Source organism: Platalea leucorodia, assembly GCF_965183815.1.
Source record: "Platalea leucorodia genome assembly, chromosome: 7".
Taxonomy (NCBI): domain Eukaryota; kingdom Metazoa; phylum Chordata; class Aves; order Pelecaniformes; family Threskiornithidae; genus Platalea; species Platalea leucorodia.
Window position 1 is genome coordinate 68437747 of NC_138829.1, and position 14437 is coordinate 68452183.

General features: G+C 39.1%; 1 protein-coding gene across 1 annotated transcript in view; it reads right to left on the minus strand.

Annotated features, from left to right (window-relative positions):
• The window catches only part of NELL1 (neural EGFL like 1), a gene marked incomplete at its 5' end in the record, with an annotated part of 297740 nt that overhangs the window by 99935 nt on the left and 183368 nt on the right, over window positions 1–14437 (minus strand). The window lies entirely within an intron of this gene.

The window sequence follows — 14437 nt, forward strand, 5'->3', positions numbered from 1 at the left end:
AGCACTCGACCACCTCAAATGCAATGTGGACAGAATTTAGGTAACAACATCTAAAAATGCCATTCAGCACTCTTCCTCGGCCCTTCTCCTCAGCCTACTCACCAAGCCCCATTAGAGATCACAGAATATCTCAAATTGGAAGGGACCCCTAAGGATCGTCAAGTCCAAACCCCTGCCCCTTGCAGGACTACCTAAAACTAAACTATATGACTAAGAGCGTCATCCGGATGCTCCTTGAACTCTGACAGGCACTTGTGTTTTGCACAGAAACCTTGAGACACCACATAAACCTTTGGCACAGAATGAGGTGCTGTCAGCTGGAATAAGCGGAAAACAAGCTGCCTCAGCCTGTGTGGGACTCCCAACCCCACTGTCCTCATGCCCAAGTGCCCTAGGAGCCCGCTTTCTGTGGGACTTCCACAAAGAGCCTCCAGCCTGAAGCCACACAGATCCATGCAAATCGAGGCGAGGGGGACATGTCATCACCGGTGCCCTGCGTAATTGCCTGCTGCTGAAGCACTTGTCCAGGAGTTGGGAAAGCGTGAGGGTTAACTCTCCCTCACTCTAAAAGAAATGAAACCCAGAGCTCCACATCTTTCCGAAAAAAAGCACTGTGGCAAGGGAAGCAAGAGAGGTTTTCCATCTTTATCCCTCTCATCCCACAAGCGAACACGTGGGAAACATGGGAGCAGAAAAGCAAGCGCAAGGATGCATAACTCCCTGTGTGACTGGTTACAGCAAGCAGCCGTAAGATGGGAAGTATACTGCCTGTCCTCTACTCCAGCTGTGTGAAGGTGCTTTTCTGTTTCTCTTTCACCTGATGAACATTTAATGTAACAGGTACAAACACTCAGTGGACCAAATCTTAACATCTGAGCTATTTCTGAATTCCAGTGCTTTTACAGCAGTAAAAGAATAAATAAATAATGGAGCACTCAAAATCACTTGGCAATAACCATTAGCAAGCACTTACAGATTCCCACTCATTTTTATTTTGGCTCCAACTACTTCTCCGTGATGTCACTGAAAATTAGTTTCTAAATCTTATTCTAAGCCCGCTCTATTTGCCGAGGATTCAGAGATAAGCGATAGGTGGATTTGGCTATTCAGTTATCCTTTCTTCAGATACAATGAATTCAACCTCCCCTTGATACCCACAGCAAAAGATGAACGCTTACTGTCTGTGTTTATTCTAACCTGTGTGATATAAACACAGCAAAGCATATTCAGCATGAAACTAAAAAACTAAGTGCCTAATTATGTAAGTAGTCTCATTGGAGTCAATCACTTGCTTTTAGTTAGACACATACCTTGCTCAGTCAGGTTTAAAATTACCACATTAAGAATTTCCTCACTTGCGTCTCTCCAAAGGCTAAGGGAATACTGCGCTGTGCATGCAGGACTGATTTGATTACCTCAATCTTTTATTGGGAAATAACGTATGTCATGGCAATGTCAGACGACTATTGTTTCCTTTGTTCTGTTCAGAGGGAGGAAATAATAGGTGTCAGGAAAGCAGTACAACCATGTGTCTCAGTAATAAAAGTGGCATATTAATGGGCATCCGTAAACCATTATAATTAATGCAGGGGAATGGATATTGCCTACTTAAACTCTGCAAGTGTTCTAGTAGCTCCACACCCAACTGCCATTTTATTCCATCCCAGGGCTTTCCACTCACAGCAGCTCCTTCGCAAAGCCATCAGACACTGTGAAATCATATGCTCAAGGGAACGGGTGGATACGTTTTAATAGTACAAGTGACAGTTGAGAACAGTTATCCACTCTGTTCATCAGTGGCAGCAAATGCATCCCATAATCTATGGGAGGCATATACTTATACCCTTGAGGCTACAACATAATTACAGGCTACAGAGGAAGATGGATAAGATGGACGTGCACAAAGATATGGACGTGCATTGCTTTTATTTTTTTAAACAACAAAGGTACATTTGTGAATTTTACATCATTTTAAAATTTCAAGCCCTGCTTGATGTGCCTGTGTAGCATGTAGCCTTCAAATAAATAGTCAGTTTTGAAGTTTAGCTTCAAAAATCCAGCCTGACAATTCCCACCTTTAGGCACACAACCAAGAAAAAAAAAAAAAAAAAAAAAAGGAAAAAAAAAAGAGAGAGAAAACTGCAAGCACCATCAAGGTGACACACTAAGATGCTTGAGTATTTATTGGCAGAATAACAACATAGGTCACGCAGCTCTGGCCCTTCAGGAATACCTAAATAAAAACTCTTCGTTTTTATGACATACAAATTGTTCATTTTTACTCTTGGATGACTGAATTTTAAATCACGTTGAAAAGTGGGACCCCTTGAATTCCCACCTCTACTTGGTTTACTTTAGCTTCTAATTCCCTCTGCACTTAATGTGTTCTAAGCTATTTTAATTCACATTCTTCTTGCAGTTCGTGTACCGAATTCACCTAATAATTCATTTTGATGATACAATCTTCAAAGCACCATTTGGGTTTTTTTTACTAGGTTCTGGAATAGATTCTTTTTCACTGCAACATTTCTTTCAGGTACCATTCGCAGTATACTGTTTAAGCTTGCCATTAGTCTTGCACTCAGCATATGCTCGCTTAGCATAGCCACATTTATTATTTTTACTGTTGAACACTTTAGATAAGAACTCTATACGCACACAGGGGGTGCCTCAACTTTTCAGCATGTTGCACAGGCTAAAACACCAGCACCACTGTGAAACAGTTGAACTGGAGAATCTTTCCAGATAAAGATATGCAAATTATCCCATCAAACATCCTGCATGGCTTCCAGATTTGCCATTCTCCGTGCTCAACAAATAAATGCAGCCTCCAAAACTAGTAAGCCAACCAACGTAACTCATAATACCTACATGCAGGGCAATCCAAGTTTTCTTTACTATAAAATAGCATTTTCAGTAATGTGGTCAAGTAAACCATTTCTAATTAAGTTTTTCCTGCACTGGATATCTACCAGAAGCTGCATTGTCGCAAAAAAATCCATCTATTTCTCAAAATAAGTAACGGGTAGATTTTTTTTTTTCCCAGACTCTCCTCTGTTCCTGGGCCTCCACTTTGACACAGAGATTTGAAGGATATACCTTTTGTCATGTCTCTGAATCATCTTGGTTTGTAAATGTTTAATCACACCCTCTTAATATTCTTCCAGCATTCATCACGTTTCACAATGGCGCACAAGCCAGACCAAGGCAGGAGAGGACAAAGCCACAGAGATGCAGCTGGGGAACAGAGGGAGCGGGAAGACAACAAGGACTGCAGGAGCTGCAGAGAGGAAAGTCAACTGTAACACACTTGCCTGGGAGTCTGGAACTGAACCCCTTTTCCCACATCCTCCTCCAACGGCAAGACTGCAAAGAGTAACATCATCCTCCTCAAGTCATGGAAAAACATGAGAGAGCGCGCGAGCTACAGGCCCTTCCTGAAAACCTGGACAAATGCTTGAACAACTAAACTGCCACACAACACTGATACCAGAGAGCTAATGTAAAGGCAGCTGAGGTACATTTTCACTCCACTGCAATCCTTTGATAAGAACCGTATAGATTGGTTTCTGAAGGACCTGGTAACATCCTAAATTCAGTACAGATACTGGGACAGTAGCTAATAATAACAGGGTCACATAATGAATGACAAAAATAATAAACACTGAATACCTACTTTCAGGACTTCCTCTCTTTCACCGATTGATGTGCCTGTACTGTGCACTGAGGCAGAGGGATCAAAAAAACCCCACACTACCTGTGATTTTTATCAGTAAGGACTGTATTTCAGCAGTAGATGCAAGTGACTTAAGACTGGACAGGTGAACTAAATTTTAAATATCCCCAAATGCTTGACTTTGGAGTCTTAATGTTTCTTTTGGTTTGATTCCTTAGGTATTTTTAAAATACTTTTGATAATTTCTGTGGAGAAATCACAGCGCAATGGTTTAGGAGCAGAACTGTCAGTCTGGGAACAGAATTTGAATCCTGGATTGGGTACTGACTGTGTGTATCACATCTGACAAATCACTTAATGTTTTTACCTTGGTTTACTGTAGTGTGGGAAATTCATAGGAACAGGAGGCTGAAAGAAGTTTTCTGGCTGGAGTCTATTCCACTGCTATGGTGAAGAAAAGCCGTAAAAACCACCTTTGAAAATCTCAGTGACCCCTTTTTACAAATGAAAAATACATAAATTGATCTGCTAGAGGACAGGAAAGCCCTGCAGAGGGATCTGGACAGGCTGGAGCGATGGGCTGAGGCCACCTGTATGAGGTTCAACAAGGCTCAGTGCCGGGTCCTGCACTTGGGTCACAACAACCCCATGCAACGCTACAGGCTTCGGGAGGAGTGGCTGGAGAGCTGCCCGGCGGAAAAGGACCTGGGGGTGTTGGCTGACAGCCACCTGAACATGAGCCAGCAGTGTGCCCAGGTGGCCAAGAAGGCCAATAACATCTTGGCTTATATCAAGAATAGTGTGGCCAGCAGGACCAAGGAGGTGACAGTGCCCCTGTACTCGGCACTGCTGAGGTCACGCCTGGAATCCTGTGTTCAGTTTTGGGCCCCTCACTACCAGAAGGACATCGAGGTGCTGGAGCGTGTCCAGAGAAGGGCAACGAGGCTGGTGAAGGGTCTGGAGCACAAGTCTGATGAGGAGCGGCTGAGGGAGCTGGGGTTTAGCCTGAAGAAAAGGAGGCTGAGGGGAGACCTTATTGCTCTCTACAACTACGTGAAAGGAGGCTGTAGCGAGGTGGGGGTCGGTCTCTTCTCCCAAGTAACAAGCGATAGGACAAGAGAAGATGGGCTCAAGTTGCACCAGGGCAGGTTTAAGTTGGATCTTAGGAAAAATCTCTTCACTGAAAGGGTAATCAGGCACTGGAACAGGCTGCCCAGGGCAGTGGTTGAGTCCCCATCCCTGGAGGTATTTAAAAGACGTGTAGATGTCATGCTTAGGGACATGGTTTAGTGGTGGACTTGGCAGTGCTGGGTTAACGGTTGGACCTGATGATCTTAAAGGTCTTTTCCAACCTAAACTACTCTATTCTATTCTAAATGGCTATTACTATCCTTACCCAAAAGGGATTGCTGTAATAATAATCTCAGCCAGAAGAACATAAAAATAAATCAGCTAGGTCATTCCAGAGGGCCTACCAGCCCAGCATTCTCTCTCTGACTACAGCCCATAATGGGAAAGAACAAGGGAAAGAACAGGGCAAGGATCTGCCGACCCTTCCTAAGGGTTCACCCCATGATCTTCCTCAAACCAGACTGTGCACCCGTCGGTTGGAATTCTCTTCTGTTATGATGTGCAGCAGCTTTTTCAGTGTCCAGCCTCCTCGCCACCCTGTGACCAAGGACTCTCCAGATTAATTACGAGATTAATTATGGGCTGTGTGAAAAAGTACTTCCTTCCGCATTGGGGTGACAGTGCAGTAGTACTACTGTTGCCAAAAACAGTAACTGCAATGCTCTTATTTTACATTTAGGCAAGGTATTTATATTCAGTTTTCAGTATTTGGTTATTTTCTACAGGCAACAGAAAGAATTTCATGGTTTTGGCAGCCTCTTGCCTTTTAATGTGCCTGAGCCATATACACTAATCCTGAAATGGTTGCACACTGTAACTGATTTCACAAGAGAGAACTCTGTACTGCTATTGCTATTGTGCTCCTGTTGCAGCACAGAGTCAAGCCCACGCTGCAATAGGCTTTGTGCAGCAATATATTCAAGATGCTCTTACTGAACTGATTTTTCCCACCCACCATGAAAAAAAAAAAAAAAAAAAAAAGTATTTTGTTCCAAATAATTGCATGGCAAGCTCCAGGCCAGGAGAGTCACAGATCTAAATAGACTGGGTTTTATGCATCATAAGAATTACAAGTTTAAAGCAGACAGTACTGCAGACTAAATGACTGACCATGACGTCTATTGCTCTACTGTCAAAAAAGCAGTAGAGCATAGCAAATGGGTTCTTTGAATGAAGGGCGTGTTTGAGGACTTAATAATTGATAAAGTTTTGTTCAAATTTTAGATTTTAATACTACAGGAGGAAAAAAAAAGTACTAATTTGGGTAACGTGCATGAACCATTCTAGTAGCATTAGAAAGGTTCTTCTTGACTTTAGGAGACTCTGGATTGGGCTTCTCAAGAGGTTCTGTGACAGAGACCTGGGAGGTGATACACCTGCTGCAAAACGAAGGAGTTACTGATAGAGATGGCCTCCAACAGAGTGTACAAAATAAGTACAATGTATGGTACAGGCATTAAATATAAAGTAAAGTAAAACCTTCACATTTTTGCTTTTATTAACTACTCTTTTAAAAGAGAAAGCAATGAATATTGAAATAGTCCCATGTTCCTACGCAACCCAGTTTTACTGCCTGGGAGATCGTGGGGAACATATCTGTTAACTTGTCATCAACCTTGTAATTCTTTCGTACATGCTGTATAGTACCTTGATCCTAGAGTGAACTGCTGATTCTAAACAAACCAATGTAAACCAAAGCGATAGGAGACAATAATCAACTCAGTCAATAAGAGAATCTCCAGTTCAGAATCTGAACCTAGGAACCCTCATAAACATTTATGAGGAGGTCTGCTGAGTCCTTTTGACTTACTCATACAAGCAGAAAAACCTGTCAGATCAAGTTTTAAAATATTTCACTTGCAGGAAACTACAGCATTTCCTTCCTTTTATACAGATACAGCAGTTGCTCGGGACTGGACCGCTTCCTCAGCAAGCACAAATCAGCGCTACACTCTCTTTAAATTAGCTATAAGTCTAGAGCAGTGAGACAATCTGTGACAGCAAAGAGATCAAGATCTGGATTCTGACAAGTTAAATGAATCATGGTTTTTAAATGATCTATTTCCATAACTGACATGCATTCTAAATCATCTTGAACAATCTCGCACACAGAGCAGGATCCAATCAGCAGGAAATATTGTGCCTTTAGAGAGACTGTAAAATTGGACCGCATACTGGTGGATATGTATAGCTTAGCTCTTAATACAAAAATAATTATGCCTGAATATCAACATCTTACATGACTAAATCTAGATGATGATGTTTTAAGGGCAAGAAAAAATTATCACAAATCATCTTAATTTCATCGACATTATTTTACATCACTACAGTCCAAAACCAAACCAAGAACAAGATTAGAACTGAAGGAGCTTAAAAACTATGTGGCAAATAATTTACAAAGGGAGTTTATATAACTCAAAAACTAATACACAAACATAGCAATTATAATGAACGTACCACACTTGATAACTATCTAATCATGAACAAATGCATAAAGATTCTTCCATTAAAACTTGAAATTTTCATTTTTATTAATAGCATGGATTTAGGACTATAGAAAATTTACTAGCTTCAATCATTTTCTCTTGATTCTGAGTCCAACCATACTAGTTTCAGAATGAAAAATCTCTAAGAATGCTAACTGCACTGTTGCTTATCTGTGTATTTGATTTAACTTATTAAGTCAGTTACATCTAGAATGCTTCACCCAAAAAATATGACTATCATTACAGTTTTATTACATTTGCCATGGCATTTTCCACATGTGCCGTGACACCAAAATGCACGTGAATGCATCTATCTGCTTTTGCAGTGATTTATTCACTACATATTAGTTATAAAGAACTAGACAAAACTGAAGACTGTGAAGAATGAAGATGATAATGAGTCGAAATCTCCTATATTCTTTCATGAGACTTGTGAATATTACACCAAAACAGCAATTAAAGCCATGATAAGGCATATCAATGATTCAAAGCCCTACAGCTACCAAAATCAAAGGCCATGGGGAAAGACCTGGTCGTTCCTTTCCACTTTAGTCTTGGCCTACATATTATTCATAACGCGCTCCAATGCCTCATAAAGGCTTTCAACTCCACCTCCCAACAGACACACATACATGCAAAAACCATAAACCTAAGTGGCAGTTAGCCACCTTACAGTGATCCGATATGCTTTAATATCAAGATATCAGCATGTCCAACTGTCTCACATTGCTGGCATTTAAAGTTAATCTACCTTACCGTTGCTGATGCCAATGTAAAAGAGACACAAAAAGCAGACAACCCAGCAGAGAAATAACGAGAGAGACTGATTTTTTTTTTTTTTTTCTTCTTTAGCTCTTACTAAAAATAATCGAGTATTTTTCATAGCAGGTAAAATTTCATAACAGATGAAAATTTCTTTGTCTTTAGTCATCTATTTACTACACCATCACTACAATGCTTACACATTGGAAGATATATAATTTCTTTCATGGACACATCTTTCAGATTATTAAATATATTTCAGACTAAGAATTACTTTAAAAAAGACCTGCTTGGAAACAAAGGAGAAAACTGCAATTAAAGAAAGCTCTCAGACTGCCATTTGTTAAAACATCCAGTTACAATTTGTGATTAGAACAGTGTAAAATAGGCCAACTTACTGATTTACATCAAACAGAAGCAATTTTCAAAACTATGATGTACTCTGGTCATCAGTAAACATCCCGAGTTTATTATGAATAAAGACTCCACATGAATATTCCCATTACCTTATAAAAAGGTGAGAATATCTGTTCAAAATCGGGTCACTTTCCATATCAGGTTCCCCATAAGTTATTCACGAAGTGACCGATAAGTTCATCCATAACAACCGCACTCCCAAACACTCCTTCCAAGGTAAATATATATAAAGAACCACAGTACAATTGAGAAACTAATCTGGACTTCCAGATTACACCAGAAGAACTGAGCCACTTAAAAATAATGGCTTTCATCTTTAACACTCCACCATACACTGAGCTGCAGTCCCTTAAGTGTCTCCTGTGAAATGCTGCAGAAGAATATAATGGGGGGGGGGAATCATATTCTGTACTCTGGCAGAAATAAACCATTCTACAGCCTGAATACTAATTAGAATAAACACTGTTTTGATTTTTATTTCACAATACCTGATGTTTCTCTGCCCAGGCATCAGTCATATTGCACACATTTGCTTTAAGGTTTATGACTGTAACTAAATCCACCTCATTTAATCATTCTAATAAATCTGCAACTCAGTAGAAACTACTAAATGAGATCTTAATAGCACACTAAATATACCTGTTAGACAGACTATACAAGTAAAATATAGAAGTACAATGAAAAATATTTGCACTTGTTTAAGTGCTAGACTTCTGTTCATGCCCCAATACAGAGCTATACAAAAAAAGATTAGCAGACACATCTTGTCCATGTTTCGAAAAAATTGCCCCCGTTTACCATCCAAGTATATTCAAGGCCACTTCTATTTTTCTGATAATATACAAGGACTTCTATGGGCAGCATTTATACTTTAAAACAAACGTTAGGAACAAGATACGGAGAGCTAGGACAAGGCTTGTATACTACACCTAGGTCTCCTTGTACGAAGGAAAACAACTGATGGCAACAGAACCTTGATGGTGACTTGCACATTGTTCGTGCTGAAAACTCCGATCTACAGCCCCTACAAAATCTGGTGGGTGGGGTTTTGTTAGTTTGTTTTAAGGCATTTAATCCCAAATGTCATCAATTATTTTAGGAAACATGCTGATGTTTCAATATACCTTGGCTCAGTCTTCCTTGACTTCAGTCAGTGGTACAAGGCACAAGCTCTATAATGAACTTCTGCTAAACTGTAGGACTGTACATCCTACAGCAAATGTTCTCTAGCTTCCATCTCGCTAAGGTAAAGTTGATGGTGGAGCACAAGGTCCTTTATGTTTTAACAAATGACACATTCCGCTTCAACATGTCACTTCCACAGCATGCAGTGCAAGGCTGCCAAGTAGAACTGGAACTAGAACTTATCAAGACAAAAAGCAGACAAAGATGTTTTCCCTGTACACATTTTCCAGCCTCCCAGATTCAAGCCCTGCCAGGATTTCACACAGAAACATCGCAATAGTCCACAGACCATGAGGCTCTGTAGTCTAAATGTGGTATTTATCTCTGTATCCAATATCCCTAGTTCTTCAGCTAGAGTCACGACAGTGAGTTTTACTCATTTTATACATGACAGAGTTTTACTCTCACACACTCAGCCTTGTCTACAGGTGATGGGTTATTCATAAACCTGGTTGTCCTAGGAAATGAAGACTTCTTTCATCTAACCATTGCCACTAAATGCTGATTTCCCACAAGGTCCATCCTGACAGGCACACTGCAAAGTGCCATGTTGTACCAGCTAGTCATTTGCTCACCACATCTTTTTTTTTTGGTGCTGGTTTCAGCTGGGATAGAGTTAATTTTCTTCTTAGTAGCTGGTATAGTACAACGTTTTTGATTTAGCATGAGAATAATGCTGACAATACACTGATGGTTTAGCTGTTGCCAAGCAGTGTTTGTGCTAGTCAAGGACTTTTCAGCTTCCCATGCTCTGCCAGGTGCACAAGAAGCTGGGAGGGGGCACAGCTGGGACAGCTGACCCAGACTGGCCCAAGGGCTATTCCATACCGTATGGCATCACGCTCAGCATATAAAGCTGGGGGAAGAAGGAGGAAGGGGGGGGCACTCAGTGTGATGGCGTTTCTCTTCCCAAGTAACCCTTATGCGTGATGGAGCCCTGCTTTCCTGGGGAATGGCTCAACCCCTGCCCGCAGATGGGAAGTAGTGAATGAATTCCTTGCTTTGCTTGCATACGCGGCTTTTGCCTTCCCTATTAAACTGTCTTTATCTCAACCCATGAGTTTTCTGACTTTTACTCTTCCAATTCTCTCCCCCACCCCACTGGGAGGGGGAGCGAGCGGCTGGGTGGGGCTCAGTTGATGGCTGGGGTTAAACCACATTTTTTTAACTAGAACATTCAGTTGCTAAACCAATTTTTATCACCTTTCCTTTCTACCCTAAGTTAATTGCCTTTATGCTGCACTATTAAATCATATCCTGAAGTTTAGTGAAATTGCTACAATTGTCCTTATTTCACACCCTCACCTATGAATTCTATAATTCATTTACAGAATTCCAGTAAGCAGGTGTAGCATGAGTCTCCCATTACCCACCTACAACTTCTTCTATTTCCCGAATCACTCTTAGTTCTTTTGAATTTTTTCAAAGTTTCCTTCATAGAAAAGAGCAACTTAACAAATGCGTAGATTCAGAATCTCTCTCTCTTCAACTAGTTATACCTCTGTCCTCTGCCTTCAATGCTGTTATTTCTTCCAAAGACGTCCCTATTTTACTTTTTATTTTCTGAAGAAATCCTAAGATACAATCTATCTGATTCCAGGTCCAGCACTCTGTCAAATTCACTAATGGCGATGGCCCAGCATTGTTCTGCCTTGTTATTTCAGCTCACCTCAGCCTTATTTTGTTCCGATCTATTGCCAAAATTTCGGTGTCTTTCTGAGGTGCTAAAGCCCGCTTCTTACAGTGAAATTGAGAGCATCCATAGGAAATAAGTCATATTTGTCTCTATTCTGTTATACAGTCTCACTGTCTATATATAGGTAACTACGTATTTATGAAGATCATCTTGTGTTCATCTCCACTTCTCTTTCCATTTTTATGTCGCTTCAACTATAGCAGTATCTATTTTAATGCAGAAGTGCATTTGGTCTCGGTTTGCACCCTTTTCCATCACCTTCCTTCATGACAGTTTTCCCCATCTAGTTTGACACAATCCAGTCCTTAATTACATAGCCTAGTCTACCACGTTTACAGTAAAGCAATTCCTTATGCATGAAATTTATTTTTCTACTCAAGAAGTGTGACAGCCTGATTATACAGTTTTTAAAAAAAATATTTGCTTTCCTCTTCAACATCTGTTTTTTGTTTTTATTTCTAAATCCCCAGCAATCATAATATTCATATCCAGATTATCTCTTTTTTTATTTCTCCGTACTTTTCACAAAAAATGCAAACATCACAAATTCCTGCCAGAGTAATTTCATTATATTTGCCAGCAGTTCACCATGCAATTTAATTTAACTATACATACATTTTCTTTTCTAAAATACAAATAACAGTATTTTGTTTGGTTTTTTTTTTTTTTTTTTTTTTTTTTTATAACGACTATCTCAATGTTATCCAGTAAAGTCAAAGAGGAACATTACTCTGATTTTATTTTTTATAACATTGCTAAAATAGATTGTTGAAATAGATTGTAGAATTGGGCACAAAGCCAGTCCTTTTCTCTCATCATAAAATTATCAGTTCTCTATTTATGGTTTTTCTGGACAATATTAATAAGATTTCTTATTGAACTACAGAGATATTATTTCAGTAGTAGCTGGAAAAACTGTTTTATGTATGTACACATCTATAACATGTAAACACTTACAAAGCACTTAGAGATGACTCAAGAGAAACATTTATCATATCTTCAGATAGTGTTACATTAAACTTACCATCTTGGCTTATATTTATTTTTTCCAATTCCTATCGCCTGAAGATAAAGCCCCCAAATTACTACAAGACAACATGAGCAGTTTACAGTTGTCCTGACACGTTCACACCTCTCTTTCCTTGTGCCAACCCTATCACTTGTGCAATGAAACCTATGGGACTGGAAACTGGTCATTTTTCTGTTATCTGTTCATTTTTAGCCACATTCCATTCAATGTGTCACCATTAAACTTGGTTAAAAAAAAAAAAAAAAAAAAAAAAAAAAAGCAAAAGCAATGTTTCTGGTGCTACCATGGGTAGAATGGGAACGTTTATGAAATTAGCTGTCCAGACTTGTAAAAATCTCAAGTGACCACAGAACCACAGGCTGAGAACTCAGATCACTACTTTACATTGAGTGTTCTACTGTTTACTAAAATGCACACAATTCTAATATTAGCTGGTTTGGAGAGCAACTATTCCATGTAGTGACAGATTATTCTTATCCCTAGTGACTTTTAATAATTATTAGACTGCAAACCACTTTCCTATACACTCCAGTTTTCTTTTCAATTTATGCTTCCCAGACAGAATATAAGAACGCACTTTGTTTCCTCTATTTCCATGTACACCTATCTCAAAAAGGCAACTATAACTACGTTCATGTGTGCAATTCAAGGCATACTAAAAAACACATGTAACATATTTTATCCACAACTCAGATTTCAACAGAACTTTGAGGGTAAAAACATTATTGCATTTCTCCAGTGCAATTTCATTACTTCAACATCACTAGATTAATAAATATGCAGTAGGAGTTTCGCTTAGAGGTTTTGGCACATTAAACCAAATATCCAGGTGTGCAAACCAACAAAACCAGTGTGAAAACACAATTTTTATGAACTAATCCAAACATTGCTGTTTCAAAGAAATACGATTAAGGTGTTGTCTTTTTGTATTACCCTCAGGGAAAAAAAAAAAAAAACACAAAACAAAACACAGTCAAACAGAGACAGGTTATTCACTCAGGCTTCCCTGAAACTACAGTTGCCTATGCTGCAATTTACATTCACTGTAATCAAAGACTGAAAACATACTACAATGAGGTCTCCCCAATATCACCTCTTCATCTTCAATATAGACAGACCAAGGTTTAACTTGCTCACTATTTTCATAACATTTTTGTATTCCTTCTTAAACCCTTACAAACCATTTCACAGTTTTAAAATACAGGGATGCTCTTGTGCAGATGGACAGCACCCAAAGAAAGTCATATTAAAAAGCAATCAGATGGTATATGCTAATTCAGTAGATGACAGGCTAATCTTGGTGAAGAACTTCAGCTTGAAACAAGAATGACATCCATCTTCATTCTCCTTTAAGAAATTGCTTGGCCAATTTACAACATTCTGGAAAATTATTATCCAGCCTCTTGTGCCCCCAAACTAGGTACTGAATATTTCACCCAGTACACTCCTCAATTTCCATAATTGCCCTTTCAAAACAATTAAAAGTTAGTTTTCTATTACCGCAATTCTGTTTAGAAAGTGTACAGTCCCAGACAAGACAAAAAATAGCTTTTTATGAGACAAACTTGATAAATATATGAGTTACCACTCAAAAGTACTTCATGACATAGCCGTCACTAAGCCAACTAGTTAATACATTCACTCCTCCATCGTTATATAACATACTTGCTTCTCTTTCTCTACAAACCAAAACCAAAAAAAGCCACCCTCAATAAATGACTTACCACTTCACAAGAAGCATGGCCGGCTATCAGTATTTCTTGTTTACATAACTGAGAAATCTTCAATATACATGTTTAAAGGTAAAGAAAAAAAAAAAAAAACAAACAAACAACTTTTCTGATGAGAGTAGTCAAAGAACAACCATATGATGTTAGTACAAAAGACAATTATCCTAAGTTAAAAGGCATCTGATTAAATTTTAAAAGCCAAAGGTGATAGTACATACAATCCACAGTTTATAAAACAATGAACATCACTTAAAGGCTGAATGATACTTGCTCAAATGACAGTAACTGGAAAGTACTTTTCTTCTAGCATTCCAAAAATACTTC